Here is a 13,512-nt window from a genome sequence, read left to right as displayed (position 1 = left end):
GCTCCAGCAGAGCTAGCGTCTACATACAGGGTAAGCGGACCAAAAAAAAAAGAAGAAAAAGGGGACTAAAACAAACGTCCTGGGAATCTTATGCTAATGGGATTGCCTGGAGAGTCTGTGCCCTCCATGTGCCCATGCTCAGTTTGGAACCTGGTAAGGTTCCATGCTAGATATTGCCAACTAGGGCGTGGGAACAAGCCTGGGAGGTTTATAAGCTCCATAACCCCAGAGCAAAAATGGGGGGGTATATACTATGAGGGTCCATCGTGGTTTGGTTTTAACAATCAGGATTACAATTCAAGAGTGCTGATGATGCAACAGTAAACCCTCACATGGGCACAGCATTTGCCGTGAAAATAATAAATACATAACCATAAAACCAGCAATGCTAGCCATCTAGACCCCTGAACCATATTCAGGGGTCTAGATGATAAGCCAATGTTCTACACAAGAACAAGAATAAAAGATAGAGTACAACGAGTTGTCATTAATGGTACATTTTCAGGCTGGACAAAAGTGGTAAGTGGTGTCCCTTAGGGTTGTGTTTTGGGACCGCTTCTATTTAACATAGTTTTAAATGATCTTGAAATAGGTATTGAAAGCCATGTTTCAGTGTTTGCAGATGACACAAAAATTTGTAAAGTAATAAAATGTGAGCAGGATATTGCTTTGCTGCAGAGGGATTTGGATAGATTGGGGGGCTGGGCACTAAAATGGCAGATGGAATTTAATGTAGAGAAATGCAAAGTTATGCACTTCGGGGTCAAGAATGCACAAGCAATTTACACCCTAAATGGTAGTGAACTAGGGATAACCACACACGAGAAGGATTTGGGAATTGTTATAGACAACAAATAAGGGAAAGCAATATGCAATGTCAATCTGCAGTTGCTAAGGCCAGTAAGGTTTTGTCATGAATAAATAGGGGTGTAAATTCATGGGATGAAAATATAATTTTGCCTCTTTATAAATGGCTGGTAAGACCACACCTTTAATATGCTGTGCAATTTTGGGCACCTGTTCTTAAGAAGGATATCATGGCACTAGAAAAAGTGCAGAGGCGGGCTACAAAATTGATAAAAGGAATGGAGCATTTTAGTTACGAAGAAAGGTTAAAAATTTAAATCTCTTTAGTTTGGAAAAACGGCGCCTGAGAGGGGATATGATAACATTATACAAGTATATATGGGGCCAGCACAAACCTTTATCTGAAAATCTATTCATAAACAGGGCTATACATAGGACATGAGGTCACTCATTTAGGCTGGAAGAAAGGAGATTTCATCTAAGGCAAAGGAAAGGTTTTTTTACAGTAAGAGCAATAAGGATATGGAATTCTCTGCCTGAAGAGGTGGTTTTGTCAGAGTCCATACAGATGTTTAAACTGCAATTGGATAAATACTTAACATACAGGGATATCATTTCTAATTAGTGGGGTAATAGCTGCTTGATCCAAGCAGACATCTGACTGCTATTTTGGGGTCAAGAAGGAATTTATTTTTTGTTTGTTGCAAAATTGGAAGCGCTTCAAACTGGGTTTTTTTTGCCTTCATTTGGATCAACAGCAAAAACATATGTGAGGAAGGCTGAACTTGATGGACGCAAGTCTCTTTTCGGCTATGTAACTATGTGTGAGTGCACTACCGGTTACACCCCAGCATTTCACATTTATGAAAAGAGAGATTGTCATCTTGACCCACGAGGCTGCCCTGTTTCAGCGGGTACAAACGGCAAAATTCTGTGGGCTCTCCTCCAAAGCTTGATGAACAAAGCCTATCACATTTATAGATGTATTTAAAAATTTACTTTGACACCCCAGCCTGTGGCACAACGTGTAAAAAAGTTTTCCCCAGAAGATAAAATATAGAAAGAACCATAATGGAACAAGAATAACATTGTGCTATGATAAAGTTCAGGCCCTTCGCTACACGTTCAAAAAAGATGGACACATGCTACGTACAATGCATGATGAAAGTACAGTGCCCATATGTGTCAGGAGAAGTGATGCACAAGTAGAAAAAACAAACAAAGTACATTGCTGAGAGCAGCAAATATATGGGGCAGTGGATTTGGCTGATCAGTGCATACAACCATATATAGTTCACTGTAAGACCTAGACCAGCTAAAAAAGAAATTGTCATATACCTAACCTGACTGCAGTCTACAATGTGTATGCGCTATGCAAATAAAAACAGACATACCATTTCCTGGAATTCACGCAGATACCTGTTCATCCAAACCCTTAACCCTCTCGCATTTAAAGCAGAAGATATCTAGAGACTTTGCAGGGCGCTTTATTGAACTGTAGTTTGATATACCGACTCCTCTGATTTCTGGATCCCATGACCTTAGCCTGCCCTGTGTACGTGAAATCCAGCCACTGTAAGGCTACTTTTGAAAATGCAAAAAAACACAACCAAATCGGGATACGGCTGTAAATTCTATAAAGAGAACATACAAAAAAACACAATAGTGTGATACAGTAAATACAATATATCTTGCGCTAATAATAAATGCACTCACGAGATGATGTAGATAAAAGCACTCATAGGGTGCCTCCCCTGATGGTGTGGGGGGCTAGTAATCTCCTTTCCAATACGGAATAGCTGAAAGGTACACGGGACTCTCAATAGGATCAAACTCCAAATATTTTTATTATATAAAAGGTGAAATAAACACCATTAAGATCAAATTTAGAAATGCGGTATTAGGTCCTACGCGTTTCGTTCAAAACATGAACTTCATCAGGGGCCGCAATAAAAAATAACCACATACAATCTTACAAGCAGTAAAATCATACATCCTACTCCCCCCTTAATACAATCCCTTTAAATAGGGCTAGTCCCAATGTCCAATTAATCAGTGCTGTAGGTGTTCCCAGTCTTCTCATTCTTCATTGGTCCTGTCCCAGGTCACAGTATTTATGGGATTCCCCATGCAAGGGGTTTCCCTACTGACATTACAGGGGTTGTACAGGTGGGGACTACATTGGGAACTTAACAACCTGGACATTTCTCCCATCATGCACTGCTGTACGAGAGGGATACTCCCACTAGAATATACATTTAAGTGGATTATCCCTCCGTGCAGCAGAACTGACATTTTACATTAAAACACATAACTTGCATAAATAACCGAACGCCGCACGAAACACACATTACGTTTAAGTTACCTTCAAACTACCGATTGACTTTAGGGAATCACATTACCGAAGGACCGCGGCTCCCGAACGGATTGGAAGTCCAGCGGTATTCGTGCCGTCGAGTAGCTGATTTTAGTTCCAGGCGCTCGACGACCAAATACCGCTGGGCTAACAAAGGATTCAAAATGGCAGACCACCGCGTGGTCGGTAGCCGAACGGCGGCCACCCTGAATCCTTCTAATTACCGATTGCAACAATGTTGCAATCCTTAATGGGAGCCACACGACCTCCTGTGTGTGGTCTCCCTTCGGTAGTTTGTCCGTTTCATTAACAGTGTTGAAATTCACGGTTCGTGAAACTATTGTATGAATGCTGGTGGCTTTCATGCCGCCAGCATACGAACGCTATTGTTCGCATGAAATACATTATACATACATACATACATACATACATACATACACTTGGTTCTTAAAGCGGTATACACACATTAAAAAAAAAAAATACAGTTTAAAGTGGCTGCTTTTGCCACAACATCATTTATTGATTTTTAAAGGAATGCTTTCTAATCATTAGGCGATTTTACTTTTTGATTCCAAAAGATAGGGTTATGTCCTTCGTTATGAGGGATTTCTATCTGTCAGGATCGGGACAGGGATCCAACACGCAGAGTACAAACAGTAGACAGATACGTATACCGGACCTTAGAATGGCCGGACTAACGTACGGAGACAGTAGAGAATGGTCAGAGACAAGCCGAGGTCGAGGGAACGAGAAGACAGGTAAGCGAGAGACAAGCCGGGTCAAAGGGTAATAGAGATAAGCAGGGTAGTACAACAAGCCGGGTCGGAACCAAAGAGATAACTAGAATACAAGAGCACTGAGTGACTAGACAGGCTAGAACCACGACAGGGCAATGAGCAAATGCGGGGAGCTCTATTAAATACCCTGACTCTAGAATGTAATCACGCCTCCGACGAATCCTATTAGTGTTTAGGCAGTTGACTGACAGGTCGGTCCGGATTGGCGTCATGACGTCGACTACTGAGCGTCTTGTTATAAAAGGAAGTGGATCCCTCGCGGCCGGCGTGTAAGAGACCGGGAGGACCGCGAGGAACGGAAGAAATAGTACCTCTGGGAGGATAAACGTCTAAGTCTCCCACCTCCTCTGAGGTGGAGACTACAGGTACCCTGACACTATCTAAGTGACCTGTCTTGTTGTGTCTTTGAGGGATTTCCTGATTTTTTTTGTTTGTTTGTTTTTTAATACCAAAAAACCCTAGAAAAGCAGTACATGGGGGGCACTTATTTTTGTAAGACAATGCTAAATAAAAAATATTGAGACTTTATTGCATTAACACCTATTAACACACATGAACGTATAACCACTAAATGCGGGCAGCATTTGTGATAACGTAGCTAGACCAAACGACTCAGAATACCCCATTTGGCATACATTGGATTATCTAGGTTTGAAAGTGGCATTCCATAGTGGTGGAAATGTTCTGTCCTAGGCTACCATGCCTTCTCAATGGCGACGTACGATTAGAAAATCAATCACATTTCCATGAGTAAAACTGAAATCATAAGAGCAAATGATTTCTGGAGTGCTAGCTTTTAAAAAAAAACAAAAAAACAACTGATATTGATCTTAAATAAGGTAAAAAGAGAGCACTTTGTGGCTTAACAACTGATGTCTGCTACACACTTAAGTGCACAAAGGACACAGCACAAAGGACAAAATAAACCACTAAGATAATCACAAGTGTAGCAGTATCATATATATAGTGATAGTATGAGATATATATATGGTGAAAATATAAGATGTATACAACCGTAATTTATGGATACTCCTGTAGGTGGCACTCAATCAGTATACATAGAATAAAAAATAAAATGACAGATGGTACACATCGTTTCATTTTTTTTTTTTTTACAAGGATAAATCAAGTATTTGCTTATGATACACCACTATTTGTAATAATAGAATTGTATAACCACACTTTGTATTAAATGTGTAAGTATTGGCAAAAAAAGTTTTTGCTTCTGCGAGAAGCCGAAATTCTATATATTCACAATACAAGTTTATTATACATATTTTGTAGTTATAGCATGTATAAAAAAAAAAACCAAAAAAAACACACAAACATACAATATAGTTAAAAATGAAAATCAATAAATTTGCTGCCTCTTACAAGAACAGATGGTGAGTAACCACGGCATATACCGGTACTCACGGATAAGGCTCAGTAAAGTGGGTGGTGGGCGTCCTCTGTATATGGAACAAACTCCTTGCAAAAGCTTTCTTGACAAGGTTCCCAGCATCCGCCGTGCAGTTCAAATTGGCAACCTCCGCCCCCCTCGAGTGTCGTCTACGCGTTTCGCCGTTGGATGACGGCTTCCTCAGGATATATTGTTGATTCCATCTTGAAAGAGGGCATTTAAGGGCAAACGCCAGAAACCTCATTTGTAGTTCCTGGATTACCTTATTTGCATAGTTCATAATTGCGTTTCACTTATAATGTCTAATATTTTTAAAATGGCAGTGTAGCGGAACTGCAATATGAAATCCCAATATCTCCGCTGGTTAAGAAAGTAATCCAAAGTAAAGTGCTGGAAATGAAGGCAATATCCCAAATCCCCCAGTAACCGGACGAAACACAGTTCTGGGAGTCAACTGAGGTTTTTATTCACAAGCTCCAGTATTTATGTGATTCCTCATGCAAGGGGTTTCCTTAGTCACATTACAGGGGTATTACAGTAGTGGACTACATGGGAAACCTAATTTATAGAGCATTTCTCCCACCATGCACTGCTGTACGAGAGGGATACTCCCACTAGAATATCCTGTTAATTGGATTATCCCTCCGTACAGCAGAACCGGGTTTTAACATAGAAATGTATAACTTTAGCTTTATTCGTGTGATATTAATGAATGACCGTTCGGTAGATAGCTGGGGTCTGAGCGCATACTTCGTGCGAGTACCGCTTAGATCCCAGCTTAAATAACCGAACGGCGCACAAAAACAGACTTTATATTACATTCTCCTAAAAGTAAGGAATACCTATTGGGGAACCCAATACTAAAAGACCGGAGCTCCCGAATGACCTGGAAGTCCAGCGGTGTTCGCGCCGTCGAGTAGCCGATTTTAGTTCCAGGCGCTCGACGACCAAACACCGCTGGGCTAACAAAGGATCCAAGATGGCCAACCGCCGCGTGGTCGGTAGTCGAACGACGGCCACCCAGGAAAGTACTTAACAACCGATTGCAACAATGTTTCAATCCGTTAATTGGAGCCGCACGACCCTCTGTGTGTGGGCTCTTGTTCGGTACTTGATACAGGGGGTGTATATTTACCCCATACATTATATACACAGTATATACAGGGGGTGTATATTTACACCATACATTATATACAGGGGGTGTATATTTACCCCCATACATTATATACACGGTATATACAGGGGGTGTATATTTACCCCCATACATTATATACACGGTATATACAGGGGGTGTATATTTACCCCCATACATAATATACACAATATATAAAGGGGGTGTATATTTACCCCCATACATTATATACACAGTATATACAGGGGGTGTATATTTACCCCCATACATTATATACACAGTATATACAGGGGGTGTATATTTACCCCCCATACATTATATACACAGTATATACAGGGGTGTATATTTACCCCCATACATTATATACACAGTTGTGGCAGAAGCAGCCACCAGAAACTCGTATTTACCTTGTTATTTGTCCCTAACCCTATATGTCCATGCATCCTGTATATTGTACCAGCATGTTAAGGAAGAATCAATGTGCACATACCGTTATTGGGTCCGTGGGTGGCCGCCGTTCGCCTAATCTCCACGTGGCGGCGGCCATCTTAACTGCCGAACAGCGGTGTTTGGTCGTCGAGCGTCTGGAACTAAAATCGGACGCTCGACTACCCAGACACCGCTCAGACCTCCAGGATCACCAAATTGTATGATCCAAACTGCCGAACGGCCCGCCGTTCGGTAGTTTGCATTCCCCAGTCTAGGGGATTCATCCGAACCAAAGATTGGGGTCGGATGGCTGAGCTGTTCGGCACTTTCCATGCAGTGAAGTAGACCGACTGCAGGGCCAGAATCTATGGAGCCGTTTTCGGCTACTGTGTCCCTGCAGTCGGTCAAATCTTTAAATACCTGTAACTCCCGAACCCCTGGTCTGATCTGGGTGAAATTTGAATATGTTACTCACCCAGAGCAGACCTACCAGGGGACCCCTTGTTTATCCTCGTACCCCCCGTATTTAGGGGTCATTCAGAAACTGGGGAAAACTCGGTTCCCTCTAATTAATTTACCTGCTAATCTAAGGGGAGGAGAGGGAGGGGAGGTGATTGTGAGGTGATTGGTTGTTTTGAGTTACCTCCCTTGCATGGGAAAAAGCCATAAAAGAAATTGTGTGAATAAAGCTGACAGTTGACCTCCAAGCTATGTGTCGTCTAGTTCTTGGAGGGAAGGGATTGTAACTACGCTACCCGTTTGATACCTGTATTGGATTGCTGTTCCTGTCTACCAGCGGAGCTACCTTGGATCGTACCTCTACTCCGCTACAATTGGTGGCAAGCGACGGGATCGTACTACACAGCAAGAGGCATTCAGCAGGAATTAAAAAGGACTGAATGGAAACAGATTATACCCTCTTGAAACGGGATACGCTAAAAGAGTTACTGGAAGCGAGAGGGAGGATAGCAAGCAACAAAACAAAGGCTATCCTAATCGCAGAACTCATGGAAGGAGACAGAGTCGCAGCTGCTGCAGCACCTCCAAGGGAGGGGGAAGAAACTGAGTTTACCAGAGAATATCGGGCCAGGATGGCTCTATTCTCACCAGCCATGGCAGCACAGAAAGCAGACCAGGTGTACAACGATGTACAGGCTCTCTTTATGCAGCGATCAGCGCAGGGAAGCGCAACATCGGCCCCCACCCCGCCAGCGAAAGCTAAAATACCGTACCAGGTATTCAAAGCGTTTAATGATACCGAGGGGGACATTGATGGCTATTTACAGAACTTTGAACTTTTGTGCCAGCTGCATGCCATTAGCCCTGAAGAACAGGTACGAGTGCTAGCGGGTAACCTATCCGGCCGCGCAGCAGATGCCTACCGAGCTATGCCGGCGGAGGATATCCGAGACTATCAGAAGGTAAAACAAACCTTGCTCGCACGGTATGCCATTACACCTGAAGCATACCGAACACAGTTCCGGGAATTACCCAAATCAGCAAAAGACTCGCATGCAGAATTTGCACACCGCCTACAACGGGCAGCTAACGGGTGGCTTGAGGCAGCCAAAGCCGTCACGGCCCAAGAGATCCAGCAGTTGATGATGCTGGAACAGTTCTACAAATGTTTGTCTCCACAGTTACAGATCTGGGTAAGAGACCGTAAGCCCCGTACTCTGCATGAGGCCGCTCAACTAGCAGATGAGCATCAGGACTCCCGGCGGGAACAGCAGTTCTCCAGTAGAGTGCAACCTACGCCAGCTGTTCCCCAGCTTACCCCAGCAAATCCACCCCGACCAGGGGGGACCTACCAGTCCCAACCCCCCAGGTACAACAACCGGGCGTCTGTCCGGTGCCATGCATGTAACCAGCTGGGTCACATGCAACGAGACTGTCCCCAAAACCGGGCCAGGCCAGCCTGGACCCCTCAACGACCACCAACCACCCCCCGAGCGGCGGTACACTGCTATCAGGGCAGGCCCTGGGCTCAACCTTTCACCTCTACCCAAATAGAAGAACCCTTGGGCACCCTCCATGAGGTAAACCCAGTCCAGGCGGCCTCAGACAACCGCCAGGGCCACCGGCAAGTGGTCCATGTGGAGGGCAAGCGGCTGGAGGGGTTAAGAGATTCTGGGGCCACCATCACTCTGGTACGGAACCATTTAGTGGCCCCGAACCATCTCACTGGAGATTGCATTGCAGTTCGAGTGGCAGGGGGAGCTATCTACAAGGTACCCACTGCTAAACTACATTTGGACTGGGGAGCGGGGGCAGGACAAATTGAAGTGGGGATGATGCAGGATCTACCTGCCGATGTGATTTTGGGGAACGATTTGGGGGAGCTAACTTCCGCTTTTGTTACCCGGCCTCCTCCACAGGAAGCTTACCCGGTCGTCACCCGCCAACAGGCTCGCACCACGGCACCCCACCTTGACTCTGAGGCTCAGGTAAGCACAAACCCCCCTGATCACACGGTATTACCCTGGGCTGCCCCATTAGAATTTGGTAGCGAGGTCGCCCTGGACCCGTCCCTACAGGTTTACAAGGACAGGATAGATAAAGACCAGACTGGCAGAGAGGGGGAGAGATATGCTTGGGATAAGGGGTTATTATACCGGTATGCCGAAAAGGTAGTAGCCGGATCCATTCCTGTACCCATTAAACAGTTAATTGTGCCTCGAAAGTATCGACGAGAGTTAATGCGGATCGCCCACGACATTCCCATGTCCGGACACCTAGGGATCAGCCGAACCAAACATCGGCTGTTACAGAACTTCTTCTGGCCAGGGATATCACAGGATATTAAGCAGTACTGTAATACCTGTGATACCTGTCAGAGAGTAGGAAAGCGGGGGGACCGATACAAGGCCAAACTACACACCCTGCCCATTATTGAAGAACCCTTTAGCCGGGTAGCGGTAGACATTATCGGACCACTGAGACAAAAAAGCCCGTCCGGTAAGAAATACATATTGACCGTGGTAGACTATGCCACTAGATACCCCGAAGCAGTAGCCCTGACGAATGTACACGCAGAGACCATAGTAGACGCCCTCATGCGTATATTTACCCGTATGGGGATCCCCCGGGAGATCATTTCAGATCAGGGTACCCAATTCACGGCTGAGGTCACGCAACAGCTGTGGAAAGTATGCGGGGTCCGAGCTATCCTTAATTCCCCATACCACCCCCAGTCCAATGGCCTCTGCGAACGGTTTAATGGGACCCTAAAACAAATGATCCGCACGTTCGTAGCCACTCAGAAGAACTGGGAGCGGTTCTTACCCCATCTCCTGTTCGCCTACCGAGAGGTGCCCCAAGAGTCCACTGGGTTCTCTCCCTTCGAACTGTTGTTCGGAAGGAGGGTAAGGGGACCCCTAGACCTAATAAGGGAACACTGGGAGGGGGGAACGACCATTGACGGCACCCCTATCGTACCCTATGTGTTGGAGTTTCGGAACCGCCTGGAGGAATTGACCCGGGCTGTGCGCAACAACCTCCAGGCGGCCCAGACACGCCAGCGCCAATGGTATGATAAGGGAGCCAGGGACCGCAGCTTTCAGGTCGGCCAGAAAGTACTAGTCCTACGCCCCGTCCCTACTGACAAGCTGCAGGCTTCCTGGCGGGGCCCATTCAAGGTGGTAGAGCAGGTCTGCGATACCACCTATATAATCGGCCCCTGCGCCGGGACCGGGGACAGACGCATGTTCCATGTGAACATGCTGAAGCCCTACCACGAGCGCACAGAGGAAGTATCCGCCATCTGCGCCTCGGCTGCAGAGGACACAGATAACCTACCCCTCCCTGACATGCTGGCCCGAGGAACGCTACAAGAGGATCTCGCAGCCGTACAGCTAGGAGACCGCTTGAATCCCCAGGAAAAAGCTCAGGCCCAAAGTTTAATTAGGGAAAAAGGAGCCACTTTTTCCAACCTCCCGGGGTATACCCCGTTAGCTACCCATCGGGTAGAAACCCTAGACCCGATCCCACTCCGTCAACCGCCCTACCGCATTCCCGAAGCAGTGAGGGGGAACATGTACAAGGAATTGAAGGAAATGTTGCAGTTAGGGGTAATTGAGCATTCCGATAGCCCCTGGGCCTCCCCCGTAGTACTCGTGCCGAAGCGGGATGGAACTACCCGCTTCTGTGTAGATTACCGGAGGCTCAATGATAAAACCATATCCGATGCCTATCCCATGCCCCGGATAGACGAGCTATTAGACAAAATGGCTAGGGGGAAATACTTAACCACCATTGATCTGTGTAAAGGGTATTGGCAAATTCCTCTAGCCGAGGACGCCATCCCCAAGTCGGCCTTCGTCACCCCATTTGGCCTGTACCAATTCCGGGTCATGCCATTTGGGATGAAGAACGCCCCGGCCACCTTCCAGAGGATGGTGGACCGACTATTGGACGGGTTTCAGGAGTATGCTTGCGCCTATCTAGACGACATAGCCATCTTTAGTTACTCCTGGGCCGATCATCTAGACCATATCCGAACCAAAGATTGGGGTCGGATGGCTGAGCTGTTCGGCACTTTCCATGCAGTGAAGTAGACCGACTGCAGGGCCAGAATCTATGGAGCCGTTTTCGGCTACTGTGTCCCTGCAGTCGGTCAAATCTTTAAATACCTGTAACTCCCGAACCCCTGGTCTGATCTGGGTGAAATTTGAATATGTTACTCACCCAGAGCAGACCTACCAGGGGACCCCTTGTATTTAGGGGTCATTCAGAAACTGGGGAAAACTCGGTTCCCTCTAATTAATTTACCTGCTAATCTAAGGGGAGGAGAGGGAGGGGAGGTGATTGTGAGGTGATTGGTTGTTTTGAGTTACCTCCCTTGCATGGGAAAAAGCCATAAAAGAAATTGTGTGAATAAAGCTGACAGTTGACCTCCAAGCTATGTGTCGTCTAGTTCTTGGAGGGAAGGGATTGTAACTACGCTACCCGTTTGATACCTGTATTGGATTGCTGTTCCTGTCTACCAGCGGAGCTACCTTGGATCGTACCTCTACTCCGCTACAACAGTATATACAAGGGGTTGTATATTTACCCCCATACATTATATACACAGTATATACAAGGGGTTGTATATTTACCCCCATACAGTATATACAGGGGGTGTATATTTACCCCATCCATTATATACACAGTATATACAGGGGGTGTATATTTACCCCATTGATTATATACACAGTATATACAGGGGGTGTATATTTACCCCATACATTATATACACAGTATATACAGGGGGTGTATATTTACCCCATACATTATATACACAGTATATACAGGGGGTGTAAAGAATTTTTAGATGAAGGTCTAGATATAGGTATTCTGACCAAAAAGGAATATGATTTCCTAGACATAAAATACCCCAGGATTCCAGTCGGAATAGGATCACTACTGTCTTCTCTATCGCAGTATATTGATCAATATTTGCAAAAAATAGTAATAAAATGTCCAGCATACTTAAAGGACACTATGAGTCTATTGCAAATTTTAGAGAATTTTAATTGGCAAGAAGGTCTCATTATGGCAACATGTGATGTGAGTAGCCTATATACTATAATCGATCATGAGAGAGGCTGTGAAGCAATTAGGTTTTATTTAGAACAGTCGGAAAAAATGAATGACCTTCAAATAGAGTTTTTAATTAAAGGGATCAATTTTATTCTTCAAAATAATTTTTTTTTTTGGTTTGAGGATAAGTTTTACCTTCAGACCCAAGGTACAGCTATGGGGACCAGATTTGCGTCTGTCAACACCGTCTGATCATTCAAAGCTCCAAGAGAGAATAAAAAAAAGGCAACGATAGTGCTCTCAATTGGATAAAAATGAGTAGAAGTAAATAAAAATAATACTCACAGGCATAGAGCAGAAACACGGTTCTATTCATAAGGCGTCGGTGGTATGATCCCCACCTGGGATTTCTTTAAGTACAGGAACAACAGTAAAAAGCCAGGAAGGGGGGCGGAGCCAGCGCCTGTACGAGCCGGACGCACACCGAGACTGCTCCGAGCATCGCGCTCAATACACAGGGATAATTACCGTCCCAGGCACTGCTATACCACCCCAAAGGCACCAGACCGATTCCCGAAACCATGGGGAAAAAACCCAAGAAATATCGAGCGGACCCGGGCTCGGGCACCCGCGATATTGGAGATTTCCTCTGCACAACCTCGAGGACTGACAGAGCCAAGATGGCGCCGGCTGAGGCCTGCACACCAACGTCGTTGGACGATGACAGCGCTGCTGCCGACTCCCTACCTCCTTCCCGGCCACGCTCAGGACCACAAACAACCACTGAACTGGCAGAGTCTGCACCATCAACCAAAGCAGACATCAGGGCACTAATGGCTGAAATAATAAAAATGTTTGCTGCTGATATGGCCCCGATCCGAGAAGCGGTCACTAAGCTAACCGACAAGGTACAGACACTTGAGGAGGGAATGGAGGGCACTAAACTGGCCCAATCAGCCACTGATGCAGCTATAGGCGCGCTCCAGAAACAATGCGCAGACCAACAAGCGCAAATAGCCAACATGGAGGACAGAGCCAGAGCCCGTAACCTAAGAATCCGGGGGGT

The sequence above is a fragment of the Pelobates fuscus genome, chromosome 10, assembly GCF_036172605.1.
Source record: "Pelobates fuscus isolate aPelFus1 chromosome 10, aPelFus1.pri, whole genome shotgun sequence".
NCBI classification, from domain to species: Eukaryota; Metazoa; Chordata; class Amphibia; order Anura; family Pelobatidae; genus Pelobates; species Pelobates fuscus.
Note: the sequence above shows the minus strand (reverse complement) of the source record.